The sequence below is a fragment of the Mustela nigripes genome, chromosome 4 (assembly GCF_022355385.1).
Source record: "Mustela nigripes isolate SB6536 chromosome 4, MUSNIG.SB6536, whole genome shotgun sequence".
NCBI classification, from domain to species: domain Eukaryota; kingdom Metazoa; phylum Chordata; class Mammalia; order Carnivora; family Mustelidae; genus Mustela; species Mustela nigripes.
The window spans coordinates 169323233-169346182 of record NC_081560.1 but is presented as its reverse complement, the minus strand read 5'-3'; positions in this window follow the sequence as shown (position 1 = coordinate 169346182).

The following is a 22950-nucleotide window of genomic DNA, read 5'->3' as shown; positions in this document are numbered from 1 at the left end:
AGCCGAAGGCAGAGGCTTTAACCCACTGAGCCACCCAGGCGCTCCAACCCCCATTTACTTTTAATTACTATATAGTGTCTGACCCAAATCAGGTACTCTGACATCCTTGAAAGGCTGAATACTATTAATCTGATTTTATATCTCATGGGTCCACAAATAACACTTGTTTTGCCTCAGGTGCCAGAAAACCCCAAAATACATTGAATTTTATTTATTAAAAAATAGATTCTTAGGTGTACTTACATGTAGACAACAGTTGAAAGCTCACTTATACTGAATTTTAATTGCCTTGTCAGACAATTATATAATCTTAAGATTTATAAGTGACCTTAGAGATAACATAGTCTGAGTTTTTCATGTTATCAAAGAGTAAAATGAACCTTTGAGAAATTAGGACATCCTTAGTTTAAATAACGTCTTAGACTTGCCAAGGAAATCCAGAGAATTCACATAAACATTTCTGTCAATAATGATGGAGTTTATGTTGTCAGTCCTTTCCCTTATGTGTTGTGGCTGAATATAAGACAGTGTTAATGGGAAGTGGAGTCAGGGAGATCTGATTTTGAGATCTACTTCTGGCATTTTCAACAGGTGGCTTGGATATTCTCTTCCCAAGTTTCTTTTTTTTATATATTGGATGTTATAGCTATCCCAAGAGACTCATCCATTCAATAATTCATTCATTCATTCATTCATTCACTGTAGGGACATCTAATTTTTAAAATTTAATTATTGAAATATAATTGACATGTAATGTTATTTTAGTTTCAGGTATAAAATTGATATTGATTCCATAATCTTATGCATTACTCAGTGCTCACTAGGATAAGTGCAGTCACGATCTATCACCATACATTAATAGAGTATTGTTGACTGTGTTTCTTATACTATATTTTTATCTCTACAACTTATTTATTTTATAACTGGAAGCTTATACTTCTTAATCCTGTTCATCTAGTTCACCTGACCCTCTGTCCACCTCCTCTCCCGCAAACATGAGTTTGTTCTCCGTATTTATGAGTCAGCTTGGTTTTTAGATTCCACATATAAGAGAAATCATATGGTATTTGTCTTCCTCTGACTTACTTCATTTAGCATAATATCCTTTAGATTCATTGATGTCATCACACATGGCATGATTTCATTCTTATTATGGTTGCATAAGTTTCCTCTGTGTGTGTGTGTGTGTTTACCACATCTCCTTTATCTATTTATCTATTGATGGAAATCTAGTTTGCTTCCATAGCTTGGCTATTATAAAGAATGCTGCAAATAACATAGAGAGGCATATATTTTTTGAAAGAGCATTTTTGTTTTCTATGAGTAATTAGTAGTGGGATTGCTGGATTGGATGGTAGTTCTATTTTTAATTTTTTGAGAAACATCCCTCCATATTGTTTGTCATAGTTTTGTACCAATTTATATCCCTACCAATAGCGTAGAAAGTATTTTAAATATTGAATGATGTAATACCTGAGAAGAACATAACACACAGTCTTGTTTGTAGTAAAATTTCAATAAATATCAGTTTTCAGTACTGCTGTGTCACAATCCCTGCTTTTATTAGTTCTTTGACTTTGGGGAAATACTATAATCTCTCTACAACAGAATGATACAAAAAGTACAGCAATTCCTGATCTGTCTACTACAGCATGTGCTCTTTCTTTCTTTCCTCATTTCCTCCTTCCATTTGCTTAAAATCCAACCCTTCAACCCACTTCTGATGTCAGTACTGCTGTTGTGGACAATCAGTGGACTCGGTGATAGGGAACTGGAAGTCACTGCCAAGTTTCTTCACTTTTCTGTCCCAAGGCTTTCCTGCCACTGGAAGCCATTCCACCTGGCCTCAAGTGTAATGTGGAAGTGAAGGGGTGTTAACACTTACTCTCCATCAGTGGGATGTGGGTGTTGGTGGATAAATGTGCTTCTCCAGTCCTTCAGAGGAACAACCCTGAGGCCCATTTTACAGTGATCGTTCAGGATCCCCAAGATTTTAACCCCAATTGCTCACAGTAGTGATTAACTTGATTATACTTTACTGGCTTTTATCCTTCCTTGCCTTTTTTTCTCTACTATCTCTCTCTTATCATCCTATTTAGAATTTTATCTTAAATAGACTACCTCTAGGCAAGTCCTTGGTTGAGGCTCTGTTTTGAGGGCAGTTCATCAAAGATCTCTCTATGATGTTGCTTTCAGTTACCAAATTAAAACTGACTGGGACAACAAGAGGTTTTACTGATGGGGACAAGGAAAACATCCAGAAGGATTAGTTTCATGTGCATCTTCAACCATGCCTTTTTTTTTTTTTTTTAAAACCATATTCCAAAGATTTGCTTTCTCTCCATTATTCTTCTAGGCCTCCAAAATATCTCCATCCTTTGGTCAATTTTCTTCATAGTCTCAAGATGGGTTTCACTGGCTTCCAGAGCCAGATCGTTTTTCTTTTACATGTGGTATGAAAGAGGCAATAGTTTCATCCCGGGAGGCTTAGAAGATGTCAGCATGGGTTTTTATGTCCATGGTGGTACCACTCACTGTGAATAGGGAAATAATATATGCTGACTGGCTTTGACCGATTCCTGGGTTTTACCCTAGATCTAGGAGAGGAAGTAGTCTCTTGAGATTTGCACAATTTATCTAACAGAAAGTAAAACTTCTGCAAAGGTGAAGTCACTAGGGGGATGCTAAGGAGGTAACCAAAAATGTCTGTTATCTTACCCCACATGGTGGTATTGAAATTAAAGTGAGTTGTTACCTGTGAATATTCATTTATACAGCTGTAAATTGCTTTACAAACATCAGTGGTTGTTGTTAGAATTTTATTTTCCTTGGCGGTGGCATCTCATGAGGTTCTATCCCTTTGTCTTTAATCCAGAACAAGGATTCTGTTTGCAAAAATGTCTCAGAACCACTCCCTTGGTGTTCAGTAAGAGTTGTTGTCTTTGTAAGCCATGATACTCCAGCAGATGTGCATGGGTAGGGAATCAAGGGAAATTTTTGTATACACAGGAGGAGCACTGCAAATCTTCCTCTGGGCAAGACTGGATGTTCATAGAAGCAGCTGTTAGGTCTTAGCTGCTGCACATAGGTAAAAGGGAATAGGATATAGTTAGGATGGACTCGGGCAGTTTTTAGTAACCACACCATACCACACACGAGCCAACCTGCCGTCTAGGAGACTGTTCAATTTCGTTCCTCCCAAGAGGAAAGAAACAAATTGATTCCACAGGAAACCGTACAGTCTACCCTAAACACAACATGCATCCTGTTCTCCACATCTAAAAGCCATCGTAAAGCACCAGTTTGGGAAGTAACTTTGACTTTTTGACCATAAACTGTAATTTGTTTGAAAATACCATTGTTTTAGATTACCACTTCTAAATCTGAGGTCCAACACCACACAAGTTCATAAATAAAACAAGTTTTAAAATACGTGCTATTTCAGAACAAGGAGATCCCAAATGGAGTAGAAAATGTCTTATTAAGTAATATGATGGCCATTTCAGATACAGTGCTGATCAGAGCAGAGATAGAATCTTTGGAATAAATGGAAGTGAGCAAAACACCGTGAAGTTCGCCAATAAACATTTTGTAAACATTTTTCTTTTCTTCTTAATAAAAGAATGTAGGGTTCATGTGTTAAGGCACAAAAAGGAGAAAAAATGCACTAATCCAGGGAAAAGAAATAGGTCAGCATTAATCCTAGCCTTGCTTTATAGCGATAAATGTGTTTTTTAAAATGACTAATTGAATACATGACAAGAAACGACATTCCTGGAAAATAACTAGCAATTGAAAACATATCGCTACCTTGCAGAAAACCAGACTCCTAGTAAGTCATACTGAAACACAGAGTAAGGATTGGTAAACCACAGCAATAACTCAGATTGTTGTGAAATGGCTGAGAAAAGTGCCTTTACTCTGAAACGTTTGGCATCAACCTTCTTCTCTGATCCCACGTGCTTTTGCAGGACATCATGAATGCGATGCCTCTAGGGAGAAAGAAGGCATGAATATTTCAGAATATGGTAGTCAGGGAAGTACACAAGGCAAGAAAAGTAAAGACTTGAGAAAATACCTTGAATTAGATATTGGCAATGTTCGTTACTTGGTGGTTCCATGTGAAAGCCCTCAAAGAATCACTTGGTTTCACAAGTTACACCGTGTCACTACAGATCGTCTATGGCAGCTTGACCAAATCTGGATCAGTGGGATGGGAGAAACATTGTAAGGAGATGTTCAAAATGCCACAACATAAGACATGTTCTGTGCAAAAGGAAGAGCAAGTACAGTAAGAGCTCAGAGATGAAAACTTTATCAGTTTATTCTACATTGTTCTGAGGACACATTCAGAACCACATGGAAAAGTGATGAGGTAGTTGATTTCTGCAAAATACAAAGAAAAACTTAATACCAGTGAGAACAATCTGAGAATGGAAACTCTGATCAGATCCTTGTCTCTGAATATGGTTAGAGACCCCATTCTCCCAAGATACTATTTAGGATCAAGTTTAGTGTTCAACTAAATAACTAGAAAAGGCTTCAAAGTTTCCAAGAGAAAACAGTTTATGCCTTCACTATTGCAAATATTTTTTATTTCTTTGGTATTTTGGAAATGAGGGATTCTTTTTTGAAACATTTGTGAAATAAGTTTGATATGGGAGACCTGAAAGCAAGAGAAATTTCACTGAGGTTCTCAGAATTTCTGAATTACAGGATAAATTTATTGGCTTTTTATTCTGAAAGTAGATTTTCTCTAATTGATGCTTTCAACTCTTTAGCTGTTGTTCTATATTATATTTTCGGCCTTCTCACAGGCTTGCTTTTATTCATGAGTTGTACTTCCCTGTTTCCTTGCATGATTCATGATTTTTTCCTTGAAAACTGGACATTTTAAGAAATATATTCTAGCAACTCTGGATCCTTATCCCCTCTACCTTTTGGGACTTATTGTTTGCATATTTAGTTGCTTGGTAATTTGATTAGTGTTTTTGATTTTTCTAGTAGCGTGAAGTTTCTCGTGTTTCTTCAGGAAGTATGCTGCCTTGGGCATGCACAGTCCCCTTGAGCACCTGAGGTGGTCACCTTCTATCAATATCATACCCATTTGCTTTCACAAATTGCTAGCTGATTGTTGTATTTTTTGCAACAGTATCCTGAGGCATAAATTGTTCCACAGTCTGATCCAATTAAAGTAAGGTCCCTTTACAGGGACAGTCTCTTGTCAGTCTTGGTGGTAGTTCTGACCCCCTGAAGGCTCTCCTTAATTTTCTTTCACTGGTTCTCTCGGTTAAAATTCTTTCCTGTTTACAGTTTTGATTTTTTTGTTTGTTTTTTGTGGTGGTGTTATTAAGGTCAGAGAGCTGCTGATCTATTAATTGCTTATTTGGTGATCTCCTTTGTGTTCAAAAATGCCCATAATCTCTTCCAAATTAAATGAAACTTAATTAGGAAAATTTGTGAACTCTGTGCTTACTGTCTGCCTCTTCTACTGGACAGAACCACTGTGCCACACTGAGTCTGGGCTGGGGGTAGAAGACAATTGCCCACTTTTCCTAGAGTGACTCCCTGGTCAGCAAGTGGGACTCTGGGCAGGAAAGTAGCCCTTGGACTTCTGGACTTGCCCTTTATGGCATGGAACCTCTGCCCTGATGTGAGGTGGGCAGGGGTGTTTGGGATCAGGCTTCCATGGGCTGCTGTGCTTGAAGTAGAACTTCAGCCATATGAGTGGGACTGGGTGTAGGAAGAGACCAGTGTATTTGGCAACAGTTCCCAGAAAAGGGTTTCTACAGTTCAGAATTGGGATGGGATGTGGTTGCCCTCCTGGGTCCTACAGTAGCCCTAGACTGAGAGCTAGTAGATAGGAAGACCTATCTGCTGTGCTTCAAATGCCTGAAATAGAGCTTCCATCACATTGAGCTGGGTGTGGAGGGGAACAGGATGGGAAACGATACTGAATCATGATTTAAATGCCACAGATTCTTGCTGCTTTTATCTAGATGCAGTAGATTCTCTTGGACAAATGGTGGTCCATTTGCTATATACATTTAGGACAATTTCTAAAGCCTTTAGATGGTAAATTTCTAAATTTTTCATTAAATATTTGCTTATCTGGATAAGAGTTCTTATGCTCCATTTTAAAAGTCAATTTCACTGGTTGCTTTTAAGGTAATAGCTTGTCTTTCATGTTCTGCCATTTTACCACAACGTGTAAATTGGATGTGCCGGCATTTCTTATCTTAATGGATCATTTTCTTCGTCAATCTTAAAGCCCCCCCCATCTCTTTTCCAGTTTGGTGATACTCTCTGTCGCTATGGTTTATAATAGTGCAACTTTTTTATTTATCCTACTTTTTTCCTTCTAGAATATTTAAGGTATGTTAAGGAACTTCCATGTCTCCCTATCTCCAAATCTGTTCTTTATCTTCTCTAATTCAGATATTCTCAAATATAGCAAATATCTGAATTCCCTGGAGAATTTATTAAAAGATAAATTGCTGATCTATACCCCCAGAATCTCCACTGCCATAAATGTAAGGTAGGGCTAAAAAATTTTATTTCTAACAAGTTTTCAGATGATACTGATATTTCTGATCGAGAGACCACACTTTGAGATCTGCTGTTCTAGTTCTTTTATCTTTTGTGAACCTCAGATGATTTCCTCAAATTCATCTTTCCATTTACAGATCTCTCTTTAGCAGTGTCAGATTTTTTTTTTTTTAATTTTTTTATTTTTTATAAACATATATTTTTATCCCCAGGGGTACAGGTCTGTGAATCACCAGGTTTACACACTTCACAGCACTCACCAAAGCACATACCCTCCCCAATGTCCATAATCCCACCCCCTTCTCCCAAACCCCCAAGATTTACTATTAAACTCATTCTCTGTAGTTTAAATTTCAGGTGATGAATCAGAGTCCCCTGTCTTTTCACTGTAGTTTATTTTAATTATTTTCAGTCTTTATCCCATCTTAACATACACTTATTTTCTACCTTATCTAGACCACCCCATTACATCAAGTTCTTGGATACTAATTTTTTATTGATGGGCCAATAGTCTGTCCATTATGTAGGATCACTTCCTCATTTGTTAGTTTTTGTGTGTAAATTTTTATGTGCGATTACCCTTGAAATAAAGTATTTGCCTATGGGAGTTTTGTTGGTAACTTAAAGTCAAAGCTTCTAAACCCTTCTTATTCTTTAATTCAAAGAGTTTCTCCTTCCTAATCAATGGGTCTATCAAGAATCAGTTCCTTGGTGGTATGTCTTTCTTTTTGGCTCCAGATTGGTTTAGGGACCCTTTAAGATTAATATAGTATACAGGGTTTACCTGTAGCCTTATGTTTACTGCCAAGTATTCTAATAATTAGTCTTCTACCAGACTATATAGGCTTCTTAAGAACAAGGTCCAAGTCTTATTTTCATATACTTGGCAGCTGATCGGGTACCTGGCACAGTCTACTCAGCATACATATGTTAAATGAAAATATGATACATCACCCTTACCTCACTTTTAAGCAAACATCTCCAACGATCCTTAGTCATGCAAAATCCCTTTCTTTATGAGATAACTTCCTCTCCATACCATTGAAAGCTCTTGGGACATCTCTCTGACTGAGCTAAATGAATTTAAATTTATATAAGTAGAATAATGTTATAGTTTAGCTCATCAAAATCTAAAAGGGAAACTAGATCTTCATTTTAAAACACTAATGCTCTTTCTTACTTAAAATACTAAAATCATCTTTTAAGATAGATTATTGGAATACTTAATGTTTAATTGACTAGTAGTTTTGTTTCTTTCTCCTCAAATTTTCCTCCAAGGAATGGCACAGAGAGAAGGAAGAACTCATTGGAATTTGCTTCATTTAATCAGTTAATGACCTAGAATCATCTTCTTGCAAATTGGGTCCCATGGTTAGTGATTTCTTCTCTGTTACTTTCTGGTGGACATTACTAAAGTTTCTAGGGAGATAGGCTGGGATAGGAACAGGGTTCACAGAGAGAGGCAGAGCCCAAGGATTTTGGTGAATTCAGACTTGAGTCAGGCATGCCACTTCTGTGGCTTCATGTTTTTATTAAGTAGATGTCTTGATCTAGAATATCTTTTCTAGTATGAATGTTCTGTCCTTGAATTCTGAGACTCTCTGCCCATGATTCTCCCCACCTTATTACTACCACAGACACAGAGAAATCCTATAACTGCAACAAATCCACTGGGATACAGAAGCATGATAAGAGACAGATTTGGGGCTACTGTATCTGCACACAGCTTCTAATGTTTTGGGTATCCTTCATGTCCACACCCTTTGTAGGCATGCAGGGATTCTCAAATCACAGCATATTTCAAAGTGTGTTTGTGTAAGGTAATAGGGGAAAGTGGTAAAGTGGTATCTCACTGGTTTTGATTTGTATTTCCCTGATGCCAAGTGATGTTGAGTATTTTTCATGTGTCTGTTGGTCATTTGGATGTCTTCTTTGCAGAAACATATGCTCATGTCTGCTGCCCATTTCTTGATTAGACTATTTGTTCTTTGGGTGTTGAATTTGATAAATTCTTTACAGGCTTTGGATACTAGCCCTTTATCTGATATTGTCATTTGCAAATATCTTATCCCATTCTGTCTGTTTTCTTTGCTGTGCAAAGTTTTCGACCTTGATGAAGTCCCAATAGTTCATTTTTGCCCTTGCTTCCCTTGCCTTTGGCAATGTTTCTAGGAAAAAGTTGCTGTGGCTGAGGTCAGTTTACTGCCCATGTTCTCAAGGATTTTGATGGATTGCTGGCTCACATTGGGGTCTTTCATCCATTTTGAGTCTATTTTTGTGTGTGGTATAAGGAAATGATCCAGTTTCATTCTTTTGCATGTGGATGTCCAGTTTTCCCACACCATTTGTTGAAGATACTGTCTTTTTTTCTTTTTTAAGATTTTTATTTATTTAACATGCAGAGAGAGATGACAAGTAGAAAGAGAGGCAGGTGGGGGGTGGAGGGGTGGGAAGCAGGCTCCCCGTTGAGCAGAAAGCCCGATGCAGGGCTCTATCTCAGGACCCTGAGATCATGGCCTGAGCCGAAGGCAGAGGCTTAATGCTCTGAGCCACTCAGGCACCCCAAAACTGTCTTTTTTCTATTGGACATTCTCTCCTGCTTTGTCAAAGATTAGTCGACCATATAGTTGAGGGTCCATTTCTGGGCTCTCTACTCTGTTCCATTGATATATGTGTCTGTTTTTGAATCAATACCATACTGACTTGATGATGACAGCTATGTAATAGAGCTTGAAGTCTGGAATTGTGATGCTACCAACAGTGGCTTTCTTTTTAACATTCCTCTGGCTGTGCGGGGTCTTTTTGGGTTCCACGTAAATTTTAGGATTATTTGTTCTATTCTTTGAAAAAAGTTGATGGTATTTTGATAGGGATTGCATTAAATGTGTAGATTGCTTTAGGTAGCATAGACATGTTCACAATATTTGTTCTTCCAATCCATGAGCATGGAATGCTTTTCCATTTCCTTGTGTCTTCCTCAAATTCTTTCATGAGTACTTTAGTTTTCTGAGTACAGATTCTTTGCCTCTTTGGTTAGATTTATTCCTAGGTATCTTATGATTTTGGATGCAATTGTAAATGGGATCAACTCCTTAATTTCTCTTTCTTCTGTCCTACTGTTGCCGTATAGAAATGCAACTGATTTCTGTGCATTAGTTTTATATCCTGACACTTTACTGAATTCCCGTATGAGTTGTAGCAGTTTCGGAGTGGAGTCATGTGGGTTTTCCACATAAAATATCATATCATCTGCAAAGAGTGAGAGTTTGACTACTTCTTTGCCAATTCGGATGCCTTTTATTTCTTTTTGTGTCTGATTGCTGAGGTTAGGACTTCTAGTATTATGTTGAATAGCAACGGTGATAGTGGACATCCCTGCTGTGTTCCTGACCTTAGGGGAAAAGCTCTCAATTTTTCCCTATTCAGAATGATATTCACTGTGGGTTTTTCATAGATGGCTTTGATGATATTGAGGTGTGTACCTTCTGTCCCTCTACTGTGAAGAGTTTAGTTCAAGTAAGGATGCTGTACTTTGTCAAATGCTTTTTCAGCACCTATTGAGAGTATCACATGGTTCTTGTTCTTTTTTTATTAATGTATCACACTGATTGATTTGTGGATGTTGAACCAACCTTACAGCCCAGGAATAAATCCCACTTAGTTGTGGTGAATAATTCTTTTAATGTACTGTTGGATCCTATTGGCTAGTATGGCTAGTATTTTGCGTCTGTGTTCATCAAGGATATTGGTCTGCAATTCTCCTTTTTGATGGGTCTTTGTCTGGTTTGGGGATCAAGGTAATGCTGGCCTCATGAAATGAGTTTGGAAGGTTCCTTCCATTTCTATTTTTGGAACCATTTCAGGAAAATAGGTAATTCTTTAAATGCTTGGTAGAATTCCCCTGAGAAGCCTTCTGGCCCTAGGCTCTTGTTTGTGGGAAAATTTTTGATTACTGCTTCAATCTCCTTATTGGTTATGGGTCTAAGTTTTCTATTTCTTCTTGATTTAGTTTAGATGTCTCTAGGAATGCATCCATTTCTTCCAGATTGTCAAATTTGCTGGTGTATAGTTGCTCATAATATAATAATTCTTGTATTTCTTTGGTGTTAGTTGTGCTCTCTCCCATTTCATTCATGATTTTATTAATTTGAATCCTTTCTCTTTTCTTTTTGATAACTCTGCTAAGGGCTTATCAGTCTTATTAATTCTTTCAAAGAACCAGCTCCTAGTTTTGTTTATTTGTTCTACTGTTCTTTTGGTTTATATTTCATTGATTTCTTTATTATTTCTCTTCTCCTTCTGGGTTTAGACTTTCTTTGCTGTTCTTTATCCAACTCCTTTAGGTGTAGGTTTAAATTGTGTACTTGAGACCTTTCTTTTTTTTTTTTTTTAAAGATTTTATTTATTTATTTGTCAGAGAGAGAGCAAGCGAGAGAGCAAGCACAGGCAGACAGAGTGGAAGGCAGAGTCAGAGGAAGAAGCAGGCTCCCTGTGGAGCAAGGAGCCCCATGTGCGACTCGATCCCAGGATGCTGGGATCATGACCTGAGCCGAAGGCAGCTGCTTAACCAACTGAGCCACCCAGGCGTCCCGACCTTTCTTGTTTTTTGAGAAAGGCTTGTATTGCTATATATTTTTGTCTCAGGACGACCTTTGCTGTGTCCCAAAGATTTTGAACAGTTGTGTTTTCATTTTCATTTGTTTCCATGATTTTTAAAAATTCTTTTAGTTTCAAAGCATTGTGGTCTGAAAATGTGCAGGGAATGATCCCAATCTTTTGGTACCAGTTGAGACCTGATTTGTGACCCAGGATGTGATCTATTCTGGAGAACGTTCCATGTGCACTCAAGAATAATGTGTTTTCTTTTGCTCTGGGATGGAATGTTCTGAATATATCTGTGATGTCCATCTGGTCCAGTGTGTCATTGAAAGTCTTTATTTCCTTGTTGATCTTTTGCTTAGATGATCTGTCCATTTCAGTAAGGGAGGTGTTAAAGTCCCCTACTATTATTATATTATTATTGATGTGTTTCTTTGATTTTGTTAATAATTGGTTTATATAACTGGTTGCTCGCGTGTGAGGGGCATAGATATTTAAAATTGTTACATGTTCTTGTTGGACAGACCCTTTAAGTATGATATAGTGCCCTTCCTCATCTCTTACTATATATAGTCTTTGGCTTAAAATCTAATTTATCCAATATAAGGATTGCCACCCCAGCTTTCTTTTGATGTCAATTAGCATGGTAAATTGTTTCCCACCTCCTCACTTTAAATCTGGAGGTATTGTTGGGTCTAAAATGAGTTTCCTGCAGACAGCATATAGATGGGTCTGGTTTTGTTTTGTTTTCCCATTCTGATACCCTGTGTCTTTTGACTGGGGCATTTAGCCCATTTACATTCAGGGTAACTATTGAAAATATTAATGTCATGCCATTGTACTGCCTGTAAGGTGACTGTTACTGTATATTATCTCTGTTCCTTTCCAGTCTGTTACTTTCAGGCTTCCTCTTTGCTGAGAAGACCCCATTCAATATTTCCTATAGGGATGGTTAGGAGTTAGCAAATTCTTTTAGCTTTTTTTGGTCCTGAAAAAAACAAAAATCTCCTTTTTAAAAAATCTCTCCTTCTATTTTCAATGACAGCCTAGGTGGATATCATATTCTTGGCTGCATATTTTTCTCTTTTAATTCTCTGAATATATCATGCCAGTCCTTTGGGCCTGCCAGGTCTCTGTGGATAGGTTTGCTGCCAATCTAATATTTCTACCATTGTTTGTTACAGATCTCTTGTCCCTAGCTGCTTTCAGGACATTCTCTTTGTCACTGAGACTTCTGTTTTACTACTAGATGACAGAGTGTGGAACTATTTTTTATTGATTTTTTGAGGGGGATTCTCTGTGCCTCCTGGATTTTGACACTTTTCCCATCATCAGATTAGGGAAATTCTCTGCTATAATCTGCTCCAGTATATATTGTGCCCCCCTCTCTCTTTCTTCTTCTTCTTCTTCTTCTGAGATCCTAATTATTCTAATATTGTTTTCTCTAATGGTATCACTTCTCTCTTGAATTCCCCCCTCATGGTCCAGTAGTTGTTTATCTCTCTTTTTCACATTCTTTATTTTCCATCATTTGGTCTTCTATGTCACTCATTCTCTTTTCTGCCTCATCCTAGCAGTAAGAGCCTCCATTTTTAAAAAAATTAATATTTTTTCAGTGTCCCAAGATTCACTGTTTATGCACCAAACCCAGTATTCCATGAAATACATACCCTCCTTAATACCAGGCTCACCCAACCCCCCTTCCAAAACCCTCAGTTTGTTTCTCAGAGTCCACGGTCTTTCCTGGTTTTTCTCCCCCTCTGTTTTTTCCCAACTCACTTCGCCTCTCTGTCCCAATGTCCCAATGTCTCAATGTCTTCCGTGTTATTCTTTATGCTCCCAGTGTCCTCTGTGTTATTCTTTAAGCTCCACAAGTCAAACCATATGATACTTGACTCATTTCACTCAGCATAATCTCCTCCAGTCCCGTCCATGTTGATACATCCTTTCTGATGGAGACATAATATGCCATTGTATATATGGACCATATCTTCTTTATCCATTTGTCCATTGAAGGGCATCTTGGATCTTTCTAAAGTTTGGCGACTGTGGCCATTGCTGCTATGAACATTGGGGTACAGATGGCTCTTCTTTTCAGTCCATCTGTATCTTTGGGGTGAATACCCAGTAGTGCAATTGCTGGTCATAGAGTAGCTCTATTTTTAATTTCTTAAGGAATCTCCACACTGTTTTCCAAAGTGGCTCCACTGTTTGCATTCCCACCAACAGTGTAAGAGGGTTTCCCCTTTATCCACATCCTCTCCAGCACTTGTTGTTTACTGTCTTATTGATTTTGGCCATTCTAACTGGTGTAAGGTAGTATCTCAATGTGGTTTTGATTTGAATCTCCCTGATGGCTAATGATGATGAACATTTTTTCATGTTTCTATTAGCCATTTGTGTGTCTTCTTTGGAAAAGTGTGTTCATGTCTTCTGCCCATTTTTTGATGTAATTATCTGTTTTTTGGGTGTTGAATGTGAAGAGTTCTTTATAGATCTTGGATATCAGCCCCTTGTCCATAGTGTCATTTGTGAATATCATCTCCCATTCTGTGTGTTGCCTCTTTGTTTTTTGACTGTTTCCCTTGCTGTGCTGAAGCTTTTGATCTTGGTGAAGTCCCCAAAGTTCATTTTCGCTTTTGTTTCTTTTGCCTTTGGAGACATGTCAACATTGCTGTGGCCAGTGTTGAAGAGGTTACTACCTATGTTCTCCTTTAGGATTTTGATAGAGTCCTGCCTCACATTGATGTTGTTTATCCATTTTGAGTTTTTTTTGTGTGTGTGTATGGTGTAAGAGAATGGTTGAGTTTCATTCTTCTATACATAGCTGTCTTATTTTCTCAGCACCATTTATTGAAGAGATTGTCCTTTTTCCACTATATATTTTTTCCTGCTCTGTTGAAGATTATTTGACCATAGAGTTGTGGGTCCATATCTGGACTCTCACTCTGTTCCACTGGTCTATGTGTCTGTTTTTATGCTAGTAACATGCTGTCTTGGTGATCGCAGCTTTGTAGCAAAGCTTGAAATCAGGCAATGTGATTCCCCAGTTTTGCTTTTATTTTTCAACATTCCCTTAGCAATTTGGGGTCCCTTCTGGTTCCATACAAATTTTAGATTGTTTGTTCCAGCACTTTGAAAAATGCCAGTGTAATTTTGGTTGGGATGGCATTGAAAGTACAGATTGAAGAGCTTCAATTTTTTATTGCACCTCATTAATGATTTTTTTTTTATTTCAGCTTGATTAGATCTTAGTCCTTTTATTTCTCCAAATGTTATCTTATTTCTCCAGAAAGGGATTCTCTAGTATCTTCCATGCTTTTTTCAAACCCAGCTAGCACCTTGATAATTATCATTCTGAACTCTAGTTCTGACATCTTACTATGTCCCTATTGATTAGGACCCTAGCCATTGGTACTGCCTCTTGTTCTTTTTTTTGAGCTGAATTTTTCTGCCTTGTCATATTATCCAAATAAGAATAGATGAATGAATGAACAAAATACTGAAAGGTAGCAATGACCCCAGAAAAATACACACTAGCCAAATCAGAAGATACCCAAAACCATATGGAGAATGGAGGGAAAAATATATTTTATTTATATAGAGTATATATACTATACACACACACACACACACACACATATAGTTTGTATATATAGTATATATTAGATACATATATTTATTATATATATTTATATATATATATAGGGTATGTGTGTGTGTGTGTATATATATATATATTATATATATATATGTAAATATATAGATATTAGATGGTGAATAGAACAGAACCACACACTTGATTTGGGGTATATTTTGATCTGTTAGAAGAAACTGTATTCCAAAATTTTAAAGAAAGAAAAACCTGTATGTATACAAAAAATAAGGTTAGATACAAGGAAGTGATAGCATATTACTATAAACAAAAATTCAAAAAGATCTTTAAAAAGGTATTGATAAAATAGTTAAAATAGGAAAGAGGAATAATTTAAAAGACAGAATAAGAAAAAAATAATTTAAAAAATTTAACTATCAAAGAATAAAGAGTTCTGGGATAAAAGCCAGGAATTCTCTGTGTCACTTTCCCCTAGCTCTAGAGTTATACAGTTCTCATTGATCAGTGAACTTGGTCTTGGCTGGATGTTCTCACTAATCTTCTTGAGGGGGTGCCTGTTGTAGGGATTCTCAAATGTCTTTGCCTGAAGTGGAAATGCACTGTTCTTGCCAGGGGCCAAGCTAGCGAATCTGTTCAGGTTTGCTCTGGGTAGGTTTTGTTCCCTGAATGGTTTCTGTAGAGCTTTGGAGGATGAGAATGAAAATGGCATCCTCCCAATCTCTGGCCCATAGGAGCTGAGAGCTTGGGGCCCCACTCCTCAGTGTGCCCTCAGAGAAAAGTAGTCAATCCCTCCCATCTCCCTGATCTCCCCCTGCACTCCATGCTCACCCGGCCTGTGACATAGTGTTTCTATCTCTGGTGCACAGCCCTGTTTGGAGTCTCCAAACCCAGCAGATGCTTGCAGCACATGGAGGAGGAAGGAGGGGTTCTCTCTGGATCTGCCACTTCTGGAGTCCCTGCTGGAAGAGCAGTGGTCTGAGACTCGGATCACAGTTTAAGGTAACTCCAAGCTGAGAGTGTACTCCTCGGTCTGTCTCTGTAGCCGGCTTCCCCTCTCTGATACCTCGGTCTTCTGCCACACTCTGACACCCCTGGTCTTTTTGTGACCCTGTGGGTCCTGAGACCACGCTGTCCCTGTGAGGGCTCCACCGTTCACTTAGCTTCTGGAGCGATGTCCCTCAGTGGAGCGGACTTCTAAAAGTTCTGATATTGTTCTCCACTGCTTGCTCCTTGCCAGGAGCCCTCTCCCCCACTCACTGTCTATCTTCCCAAGTATTGCCTCCAATTCATTTCTCTGCATATCCTACCTTCCAGAAAGTGATCATTTTTCTATTCCTAGAAGTGCTACTCTTTTTCTCTTCAGTCACCTGTTGCACTTGTAGGTGTTCAGAATGGTTGGATAATTATCTAGCTGAACTCCTGAGACCCAATGATATTTAGGTCTCCTGCTCCTCCCCATTTTCCTTTTTAACCATGGCTTTTTAAGAAGTTGTGTTCAGATTAGCTCTCTTGATAAAGTATTATACTTCATGCAGGATTCATAAGGGGCCAAGGGTTTTTAAATAAATTAGTGGGTAGGACGAAATCTGCCATTGCTCACCTTCTCAGGCTGGTCCTTTGAGAAAATGAGTGCTGTGTTCATACAGAGAAATGGGCAGCAGAGAGGGCTTCACTGTATAACTATAGTCCACTGTTGGAGCAAGAAAGGAAAATAAATTATATACAATTCCGGGAGGATAATGTGGTGTTATTGTCCCTAATTCAGTGCACGGTGCTAATACTTAATAATTGTTAGATGAAAAAGTCCCATTCTGTCTTTAGCTAATCTCAGCATGATTTGAGAAAGCCTGAGAAATATTTTGCCTTCCCACTACTCATTTATATTTTTCTATTCACTTATTTATAAGCTGCCTTGTTCCAACAAAGATTTAAAATGATATAAAAATGTAGGCAAGTAGCTATAACAAATATAAACTACAGAAGACAAGGAGGGAATTTAGAAAATAACATTTTGGGGACAAGGTCCTCTAAAACAAATGTTCTCTCCACTTAATCATTGTGCTGTCCCACAAATTAGTTAAAATTTGTGTATTTTAAAAACATAGTGAACTGATAAAACTTGAATATGTAGCTATTTTAATTCAGGTGCAAGTGGGAATACGTTACAGGGAAGTAATGTATTTTAAAAGGATTGCAGCTTTGGGACACCTGGGTGGCTCAGTGGGTTAAAGCCTCTGTCTTCGGCTCAGGTCATGATCCTAGGGTCCTGGGATCAAGCCCCGCATCGGGCTCTCTGCTCGGCAGGGAGCCTGCTTACTCCTCTCTCTCTCTCTCTCTGCCTGCCTCTCTGCCTACTTGTGATCTCTGTCTGTCAAATAAATAAATAAAATTGTTAAAAAAAAAAAAGATTGCAGTTTTTTTTTTTTTTTAAACATTCTGGCCCTGAATTTTTGGCTATTTGCACAGGAAGCTAGTCCTTAAAAAGTGAGATCCTTTTGGTCATCTCTCCAGAGGAACCTGAGGGAAAAGGATAGGCTAGCCCTCTGTCTGGTCTATGTAGCTGCCATCCTTCTACTGAACCTTGCTTTTCCTCTTGTGATGGCACAAGTAAAGATCTGGTTTTCTTGGTCACCAAGAAGTAGAAAGCCATCAGTGTTCATCCTTGAACATCCAACATTTGCCATACCTCTACTAGAACAGTGAATATCTGTTCATTGATCCTTCCTTTTCTTCTCACTTGTTTTAGGGAAAATAAAAGAAAGTGTTAACAGAGTTGGATTTTTCCCCTATTCTTTCCCCTGTGACTATTGAAAAGGTGTTTATTGTTTAAATCTCCACCATTTCGGGAAAAATGGCATTTCGAAGGACATTATTAGTCACTGTGCCAGGACCACAGGCATAAACTAAGATTGTCCCAAGCAAACCAGCCCACAGAGCTGCCCTGTATACAAGTATCATCAATTAATGTTTATAACATGATAGCCAAGTATAATTCAGTAAAAGCAATTCTATGGTGAGCAGGTGAGAGGGTTGAACAATAAAATGCACATTAGAAATTTTTTTCTCTGTTGATATGGCTTAATGAAAAGACAGATTTTAAAAAATCCTGAATGATCGACAGGCAGTATATCCTTCAGGCAGTCCTCCAATATTTTTCTCTGCTGAGTTTTGGAAGCTACACTTCTGGGAATTTGAGATTATATTTCTTGAAAACTACTTGGATTGAGGCTATTTAAGATTCACAGTTAAAGGCAGCATCTTAAATAATCAAATATGAAGTGCAAATTGACTTTTTAAAAAAATGTGAGGATGCTAACACACACTTACATAGAAGATTATGCTTCCTATGTTCTGCAGTAAACCATACTTGCTTCTACTTTGCAAGTAAAAAAAAATTTTTTTTCTTTTTTTGTACTGGCAGTACATTTGTATACTTGTTTATTTGAGTCCTGAACAGACTTTTCCTGTAATGTATGGCATGCATGCTATAAGGTACTCCAACAGCTTGTTGTAGTCGTCATTCATTTTAATGACCCTGGCAACTTAGTTTTCAAAGACTAGTCTGCCTAATAGAGCACCTGTCTTCTTGGTTGTCACTGGCTGTCCTGCAGTGACTTCCTACCATTGGTGATATCTTCAGTGAGGCCATTTCTTTCAGAATATCAGCAACTTTTCTAGCTTGGAATAATTTTAAAGTTCATGGAGTTCGCGTATTTATTTTTTAGAGTTACCATAATTGAACTGTACAGGTCATATGTGCTCTTAGTAGCAAGACTAGAAATAGAATCCAGATGTCTTGACTTCTAGTTTAATCTGTGTTCTACTTTTGCGAATGTCAGCTGTGTCCCATGGAAAAGATTTAAGGCACTGATTCACATTCTACTTTCTCACCTCTTTTTGTGGATTATTTTCTGGTTTGTTGTTTTGTTTTGTTTTGTCTTAAATCCTGTGTCTGCCTGAATGTATCAAGTACATAGGCAAGTTCAGGTACTTTCATTTGGGCTTTTAATTAATTAACATAAATTAGACATACATAGGATTTATTCACTAGGTTTGAAATCACCTGAGACACATAGCCTTCAAGAATTTGGAATGTACCTAATTATAAAAATTTGTGGAAAACACCCCTGAGCTTTAATATTAGTATCTTCTAGAATAGTGTCTGCAAACTAAAACCCTAGATCCAAACCTTGTCTGCTGTCTGCTTTTGTAAATAAAGTTTTATCAGCCACACTCATTTGTTGGTATAGGCTGCTTTCACTCTACTTGGGTAGAGTTCGAATAACCATAACAGAGAAAGTTTACCCTACACAGCTGAAATATTTACCTTCTGACACTTTGTAGAAAAGTTTTGCCACGTGCTGCTTTGGAAACGATAAACATCCCTGCTTGTGGTCAAGATTCTTTTGATTAGATTTTTTTTTAATGGTTTATGAGAAAAGCTTTAGGTAATTTTAGACCCATAATAAGGGTTGTCAATAGACAACTTACTCAGTGCCTTCCAGAACAATCAGTGAAGTTGTGGGTTTTGTTGTAATGATGATTCTTCTTGTGGCTTGAATATTCATTTGTCCTTAAAGCTGACAGGTAATTATAAATTGAGATGACATATCCTACATAAACATGAATGAATTTCTCCTTTTAAATGTGAGAACCCAAAGATACAAATGTGTCTTTGATTTGTGAATTGACATTTGCAAGCTTTTAATGAATTATCTATGAGAAGAATATGAGAGAAATCAACATCTTCTTTGAAATTACTGTTAAAGTTTTTGTGCCTACTCTTGTTCTTAGTGAAGATGCTGAGGTGATAGATTTGTTCTTTTGTGGATATAGTTCTAGAATTAGCTTTGCAGTAAATTGGCCAAGTCTTAAGTTATTTTTTGAGAAATTTCCAAACAAATCCAATAAACATCCTGGCACCATTTGTAAGGTTGACTTAATTTTGTTAGGTGCCTTTCAACACTTTGCCTAATCAGGTTTTAAACAAGTAATAAGTATCTGTAAATTGTACTGTGAATCTTTCCCTTTCAATTTCCTCTAAGAACATCCATTAGTATTTCAATGACTTTTGTTATTGTTATTTGGTTGGAGAGTAGTCATCCATCCTGTTACACATTTTTGCAGTGATTAGTCACTGATCACTATGTAACTATTCTTCTTCCATCACACTTATGACTAAGCAATATAATCACTTAATAATAATCTCTTTTACTTGACTATAAATTCCATAAAATTAGGCTCTGAGTATATACTGTCTTTCATTATATCTCCATAGCAATAATTTATTTATTTAGCATATACTATTGAGTGGACACCTACACCAAAGCTATGCTAATCCTGAAGAAAAAAAAAATGGAAACAATCATGTCCAAATCCTCCTGGACTTCAAGTTGAGCTTCTGGAGCATGTCTGAGCATAAAAAAATTCTTAGGGATACTCCTCCAAGAAATCAGTTAGTGAAGAGTATTAATATTCCATACCAAATCAATAACAATCATGGTCTCTCATCGCATGCCTATAGCCAATAAATAGGATAATTTGTGAAACAGTAGATGGCTCAACTCTTACCCCCTGCTAGAAAAAGAACACCTAACAAATTAACTACAAGGAGTGGCAAGGATAGGATGAGCTTCAATTTAATCTGGGTATTTTTAGGGTAAAAATATGTATTTATTGAGTCTAAAAGGCAAGGTCCTTACAGTGACCTGTAAGAGCCCGTGAAATCAGGTGTTCAACTTTCCATTCTACTCCAGCCACGATGTTGTCTTTGATCTCTATCCATGGATTTCAGTTTTTTTCCTTCTCCCTGCCAGAAGCATTCTCCCCTCAAGGAATCCATGTGGATCACCTTCTCAGTTCCTTTTGCTGGATCTTACTTCATTCATGTTAATTTTTCAGAGAAATTTCTCTGACCTCCCCAACAAAAAATGAGCCCTACCCAAGTTCTCTCTATACCCTTTCTCTGCCTGCTTCCTTGCTTGAGATATGTGTGTATGCATATATGCATCCACTTATATACTCAATTATTTCTTTTTTTAATGTATTTTTTAAAATTTATTTTTTATTTTCAGCATAACAGTATTATTTTTGCACCACACCCAGTGCTCCATGCAATCCGTGCCCTCTTTAATACCCACCACCTGGTACCCCGACCTGCCACCCCCCGCCCTTTCAAAACCCTCAGATTGTTTTTCAGAGACCATAGTCTCTCATGGTTCACCTTGCCTTCCAATTTCCCCCAACTCCCTTCTCCTCTCTATCTCCCCATGTCCCCCATGCTATTTGTTATGCTCCACAAATAAGTGAAACCATATGATAATTGACTCTCTCTGCTTGACTTACTTCACTCAGCATAATCTCTTCCAGTCCCGTCCATGTTGCTACAAAAGTTGGGTATTTGTCCTTTCTGATGGAGGCATAACACTTCATAGTGTACATGGACCACATCTTCCTTATCCATTCGTCCGTTGAAGGTCATCTTGGTTCTTTCCACAGTTTGGCGACCGTGGTCATTGCTGCTATAAACTTTGGGGTACAGATGGTCCTTCTTTTCACTACATCTGGTAAATACCCAGTAGTGCAATGGCAGGGTCATAGGGAAGTTCTATTTTTAATTTCTTGAGGAATCTCCACACTGTTCTCCAAAGAGGCTGCACCAACTTGCATTCCCACCAACAGTGTAAGAGGGTTTCCCTTTCTCCACATCCCCTCCAACACATGTTGTTTCCTGTCTTGCTAATTTTGGCCATTCTAACTGGTATAAGGTGATATCTCAATGTGGTTTTAATTTGAATCTCCCTGATGGCTAGTGATGATGACCATTTTTTCATGTGTCTGATAGCCTTTTGTATGTCTTCATTGGAGAAGTGTCTGTTCATATCCTCTGCCCATTTTTTGATATGATTGTCTGTTTTATGTGTGTTGAGTTTGAGGAGTTCTTGATAGATCCTGGATATCAACCTTTTGTCTGTACTGTCATTTGCAAATATCTTCTCCCATTCCATGGGTTGCCTCTTTGTTTTCTTGACTGTTTCCTTTGCTGTGCAGAAGCTTTTGATTTTGATGAAGTCCCAAAAGTTTATTTTCGCTTTTGTTTCCTTTGCCTTTGGAGACACATCTTGAAAGAAGTTGCTGTGGCTGATATCGAAGAGATTACTGCCTATGTTCTCCCCTAGGATTCTGATGGATTCCTGTCTCACATTGAGGTCTTTTATCCATTTTGAGTTTATCTTTGTGTACGGTGTAAGAGAATGGTCGAGTTTCATTCTTCTACATATAGCTGCCCAGTTTTCCCAGCACCATTTATAATCTTCGACAAAACAGGAAAAAATATACAGTGGAAAGAAGACAATCTCTTCAATAAATGGTACTCAATTATTTCTTTAACCAATGATACTACGGATTTAAGAAAAGGTGTTTTTATATATTATAAGGAGGAAACTTAGATCAGTATGGCTGTGAGACAATAGAGAATGTCTTGGCAAAATACATTGCTTGGCAAACTATAAGCTACCAACATTTACAAAGGGTAGTGATTACAGAACATTTCAGTAATAGAGTGATCTAGGCTCTGATTCTTAGTAAACAACTACTCTAAATGAAATTGAATGGCTGCACCAGTCCATGAGGTTATGGTTTCTAAATATTCTGTGGCCAGATGAATCACTGAACTCTACCTCTGAAACTAATAATACACTATATGTTAATTAATTAATTAATTAAAATAAAAAAATAAAATGAATTAGCAATGTCACAGGAAAAAAGTATTTTGTGGTCAATCTCTATGCAATATTTGAGCAGTGCTTTACATATGACTGTACAAATGACTCATGTACCTTTAGATTTTCCAGTTTCCTAAGGCATGATCTTTTCACCTAATTCCAAAATTTTGACTGGTTTTACTTACTAGAGTACTGGCTCAGCATCGCACATGGTTGAGACAACTGAAAGTAACAGATCTGGCCCTTTGGTTTGCTCCTGTCTCAGTGTAGATGTCACTGCCAGTGTCTTAATTTTAATTATCAGTCTAACTAAGTTGCCAAGACTTGCTGTCCCCCTGCAACGTGTTCTGAAAATCCTTAACCATTACAGCTGATTTTAAACCCAGGACAGCAACTCAGGCATCACCGTATTCCCTATACTATTCATACAGTTTCTTTGATTAAATAAGCACATTCTATTAC